Raw genomic sequence first — 5,974 nt, 5'->3', positions numbered from 1 at the left:
TATATATATATATATATATATTTGTGTGGGTGTGTGTGTGTGTGAAGATAATAGAAATAAAATGAAAAAATACCAAGAATTTTATGTGAAAACCCTTTTAAATAAGGAAAAAATCACGGGCCAAGAGGATCAACTGATATCACTATAGTAAGAAATTTTACACTGTGTAGTCACAAATACAATACTCAAAGTGACTACTACACACTCAAATGGAATAACACTCTTTTGATTTCCACCTTACTAAAGTATCACTCACACTCTATTTTTCTTCATAGACTATTTTTCTCATATAGTCTATGGAATAGCTCACTTTGCTCTCAAAATTCCTTTTCCTCTCTAACTTGGTGTATATTTGGAATGAGTAAGGACTCTCTATTTATTGGAGAAATCTACTCCTAATGATGTCACAAATGACATCATGAAAATACTAAATTTTCAAACTTTGCAACTATGTAGTTATCTTGGTAAGATTTAGTTGATATGTAGTTGTACCGAAGTGAGACCTTAATAAAATGGGACTGGAACCCCACAAATCCTTCCCTCTAGTCCCATTCGCTGGAAGGAGGTATCTTCATCTTCTTTAGAGAGAGAGAGTTCATACCCACAAGTTTTTTGCATAACTTAAGACTTGTTTTTGGTATCGTCTTGGTAAACTTATATGTAGGATTTTCACTTGTGTGGATCTTTTTGATATGAAATAATTCACTTTCCATTTCCTCATGAATTCGATGATATCTGACATCGATGTGTTTTTTCCTTGCATGAACATGGAGTTCTTGCTCAAGTCTAGTGCACTCTGGCTGTCAAAATACACAATATGCTCCATCTGATGCAAATCAAGCTCTTGAAAAAATTGCTTTAGCCATATCATCTCCTTGTCAACTTAAGTAGCCACAACTCAATTGTAAATAGTGCAACACACTTACTACTTTGACTGTCATGGTATATCTCCCCTTGAAAAATCAAGCAAATATCCAGTAATGGATATTCTGTTATGAAGGTCACCTTCTATATCAACATATGTATCGACCTTCAAGATTGAATCTGATGCTACAAAACACAAGCATTCGTCCGAGCTTCCTCTAAGATACATAAGTATCCACTTCACAACTTCTCAAAGGTCTTTCCCTAGATTTTTAAGATATCTACTGAGAACACCAACTGCATGAGCAATATCAGAATTAGTGCATACCATTGCATTAATTAGACTTCTGACGACGGATGAATCTAGAACTTTTGCCATGTTATATTTCATAAAACATGATTGATTATGATCTAGGTTGCATTAAGATAATCATCAATTGTGAAATGATTTTCTCAATTATGCATGAATTGTGAGAGATTTTCTGATATTGAGGGTGTGACACCTCTAAGATGACTTAGGTGAAACTAGAGCCTAACATGTTTGTAGTAAGGGTGTAAGGTGATAAAATGATTTATAATGTGGTAATGAGACATGGTCTAAATATTTAGGTGAGTTGGAAGTCAAACGTCAAGGGACGACCAAGACGTTCGACGACGAGTCACATATATGCCTTATTTGTTGTTATGTGCTTATGTGTGTATTTAATGAGATTAAGACATCCTTATATGAGCTGTTATAGTTTTTATAGGAAGCATGTTTAGTTTCATGAAGTTTGGGGGTCAAGCGTCCAAGAATGTCCATGACGATAGAAAGGTTTGCCTCGAAACGACCTTGTGTGTCTTAGTATGTTTCGTCGAGTTTTACGCGTTAATGTTGGATTAAATTGATGTGAGAGGTCTTAAACTCGTATACAATCATATTCGGGTTGGAAACGTCTGCGTAAACATCCCCAAGGACCAACCAAGGGTCCTTGAGGAAGACCCTTTTCAAGAGCCAAAAGCTGTCAAAACCAGCCCAACCTACGGCTGGATCGACGACCAGTAGGTCAGTAGATGCACCGTAAGTAAGGGGTGTAGGCTGAAACTTAGGCGTAGGAGGTTGACATCTGTTTGGACTAGTCTCTGACCCAAACCACAGACATACAGGACGGTCTATTGGTTGGGTGACGGTCCGTAGGTGACCAGGCATCGATGGTGCCTGCAACCTGCGTTCACTGTAAAGTGAAGGGGTGAAATGGTAATTTTACCCCACATCCAAATAATTGTTTGGGAGGTTTCCTAAGGGTATTATAGGTATTTTAAGTGAGTTTATAAGTCCTATATACCTAGATAAATTCATTATTCTAAAATTAAAATCCAAAACCTCTAAAGAGTTCTCCAGAACTCCATTGAAGCTTGAAGGGAGATTGAAGATTGAAGGTTGATTTATCCACCAATTTATCTCAATTTTCGTGGATTAACATCAGTTAAGGTATGATTCTTCATCCTTGAAACTCTTTTCTTCAAGGAGCCAATCTTCAAAGTATTTCTAAAGTCTTCTAAAGATGAACTTGTCCAATTTTGTAATCTATCCATGGGTTCTTGCATTAAAGGTTGAATATTGATTGAATTGTTGTTAATTAGATGATTTTAACTCAACAACTCTATGAACCCATGTAATTCATGTAACCCTAGATTTGACTACTTTATGAGTGAATTGATTATGTCTTAAAAGTATTGAATTAATGTGTAGATTGATTAGGGCTATTGAATTATGAATGGATCATACTAGTATTGTTAGTTTACTGCCCTAAATTCATAAATCTGTGTTGAATTATCTTTGATTCATCATGTATTGGAACTATTGGATTGAATTGAGAATCATGGCCATAGTTAAGGGGCTTTTGGTATTGTATTGGATGATTAGCTATGGATTGAAGTGGTGAGAATGGATTGGTGGTACGCTACCCTAATTCTCTTTATTTTATGTAAATTAGACATTTAATTATGTTGTGATTGGTATGGTCCACTTATGGGGGCGGTGCTATGTGTTTTACTTATGAATTATGTGGCCTTGTCGGCGTTACTTTATGAATTATGATAATCATGGCCTTGTCATCATTGATTTGTGTTGTGACTTATGAGCATATATATCTACATGTGATTAAGGTGAAAGTATGTGTTCTTCTCTTAACATTAGGTGATCATGTTACACTATGACCATGTGCTTTTATGTGTAGTCTTACAGTTGATGCATGATTCTTTTTATTTGGGTATATGAGTCTTATAATGGTTATATTGATGATATTATAGTAGTGAGTAGGGTTACCTATAGATGATCTTGGTTATGCCTATGTGCTTCTAGATTGATATGTTATGTGAAGTAATTTCTGTCTTGTTTTGGTAGACTTGTGTCCCTTACTTGATACATCTACAATTTGAATATGAGTTCTTGACTTAGTATGTTAAATCTTCTTAGAATTGTATGTATGATTTACATGTGACTATGAATGTTTCTAAGAAGGTCCTTTATGTGGAATCTTCATCCTAGATGTAAGGTAAAGATATCCTTGAAGTCGAAAGCCGTAATGATATCCTTCTTGTGTGAATGGTGGACTTAGGTATTGATTGGGTTGTGAACTTGATATGGAACCTCTTCATGTAATCCTTTATGTAAATTACTCTATGAGAACAAAGGCTAGGACCTAGTGAGTATGGTTATGGGAGTTGCTCTATTTGAATCATGAGAATAAAGAACAAAGAAACCCTTAATATTCCTTAAGCATGTGCGTACATGGGTTGTGTCCTAGTTCTACCATTGGCCCGTAGAACAAACCTACAACAGAGTAGGTTCTTGACTCCGGATTCTATGCCTAGCTAGTATGGTCCATGTCTTTTATTGCCTATTCTCATCATATGGGATACCTACTAGTACTGGAGAAGCTCTATGAAGTTTAGGTGGTGGTATGGGACGCTATCTAGACATTGCATGATTAGGCTTTGAAGATGTTAGTGAGTGTGTCCCTAGGTCTTTTCCAAGACCATTACTTGAATGTCCTTATGTGATGAATTTCTCTTAAATGAACTAATGAAGATAATGACTTAAGTTAGAAAGCATGTAAATGAATAGTACTTACCTAGAGTAGCTTAAGGGTTGTCTAGTTAAGGTGTGAAGGGGGCATAGGAATGATCACTTCATATCTTACCTAGGGAAGTCTTATGAAAGAATCTAGATAGGAAAGTTGATTGACACATTAAACATGGTCTAAACTTTGGTAGTCTTAAGGATTATTTAGGAAATATTTTGAGAGGGTGTATGGACGTTCTCTTCTTGATTTACTTGAGTAAGTATTTTAATAACCTTTGGGAGGAAAATGTCATATTATATATATGCTATTATGTGAAGTGAGAATGATCTTACTCTAGATAGCCTAAAGGATCTCATGTTATATGTTTTGGTTTATTGTAAGTGTATTTATCTCATTATAGGTAGTCTTAAGGATCATTTAGGTGTGCTTAGAGAGGGTGTATAAGAGGTCTCTCTTTGTCTTACTTAAGTGAGTCTTAGGATGACTTGTAGTGAGAGGATTGCATGCTTAAAGTAATTAACTGTAATGTTGGGATTGATTCACTGTAAGGTGACTTAGTTCACTGTAATATTCCTTAATGTTTGATAAAATGCTTATGTGATGTATTATGTGTTTCTAAGATGTTAAATATTGTTCTTATCTTATACTATGATGTTTTAAATAAAAGGAAGCATGTTTCTAATAAATGTCCGTTTTCATGATTTTATACATTATGCCATACTTAGTACAAGTGCTTGTACTAATTCGATATTTTTTGGTATATCTAAAGGTGTAGGTGGAAAATGAGAAACGTTTTTGAAGGAAAGCTTGGAATCTAGTTATCATTCAAGCTAGTTGAACTATGTCCGCACTTGACTCAAGGGTAGAATCATCTTTAGACTTCTTATTTAGTATTGTAATAGATATTAGATTGTTATATTTGTATTGTATGGGCCGTGTCCCAAATATCATTGAGTCTAAGGATGACACATGGTGAGACTTAGTGTTTTCTATGATTTTAATATGAAAAGACGTTTTCAGATAATTCGTGTAAAAACTTTTAATTTCACACTACTTTTCATACATGTATGCAATGGATGATGTCAAAGGGCTTGTACAAGACCTCCGAGAGGTCAAGTTCGCCGTGCCATGACCTAAGAATACCCTAGCTTCTAGGGTATACATGTGGGTCGTGACAATGGGATCATGGTTTGGTGAAAGGTTTTTGATTTCATCCATGATTCAAGATTTAAGAAGCTATTCTATGATGTTTCTAGCTTGAATTAGTAACTTAATTATTCTTTTCCATGGATTATGGTATGTGATATATCGTGAGATTACAATATTTTTGATGCATTTCACTTAAGTTGTGTGTGTGTAGGGACATTTTGTATTAGAATTAATGTTTATTGTTCTAAATTTGTAGGAAATAGGCTTGGACGAGGTCGAGAGAGGAACAACTGAAATTCTGCAGAAGTGGCCTTCCATAGAAGTGACACACAGATCGTAGGTCCAGTCATTTTCTGTCAGTGGTTAGGCTTGGACTGATCTTCAGGAAATCTGACAAAATATGGTGCTATAGAGGAGAGTGACAGACCGTAGGTCAGCCCACGGGACATCCAGTAGGTACTTCGATTGGTTCAACAAGTAGAAGTTCCAGTGTCCGATTGAAAGGTCTAAGTATGGAGACACAAAAAAGGACCCACGAATTGCGGATCGACCTATGGTTCGTCTTGCAGGTCTGTCTTTTGTATCGCAAGATTGAAGGTTCTAGCTTTTGAGAAATTATTTCATCGGCCACGGAAGGTAACTACATACCGTACGTCAGTCCACGGTCCGTAGGTCAATATCATCCATTGAAGCCGCGTCCAAAAAATTTATTTCCTTGTTTAGTTTCCTTTTTGCTTAGGACATGTATTTCTATATATATGGCATGTAAACTTCATTTTTGTGGTTAGACATTTTTGGTTTACTTATAGTTTTTGGTAATCTCTTGTGGAATCAACTTTGCAACTTTAGCAATTTGATTTTCCAAGTTCGTTTCAAAGGTTTCAATTTGCAAT

Source organism: Solanum pennellii, chromosome 11 (assembly GCF_001406875.1).
Source record: "Solanum pennellii chromosome 11, SPENNV200".
Classification (NCBI taxonomy): domain Eukaryota; kingdom Viridiplantae; phylum Streptophyta; class Magnoliopsida; order Solanales; family Solanaceae; genus Solanum; species Solanum pennellii.
Note: the sequence above shows the minus strand (reverse complement) of the source record.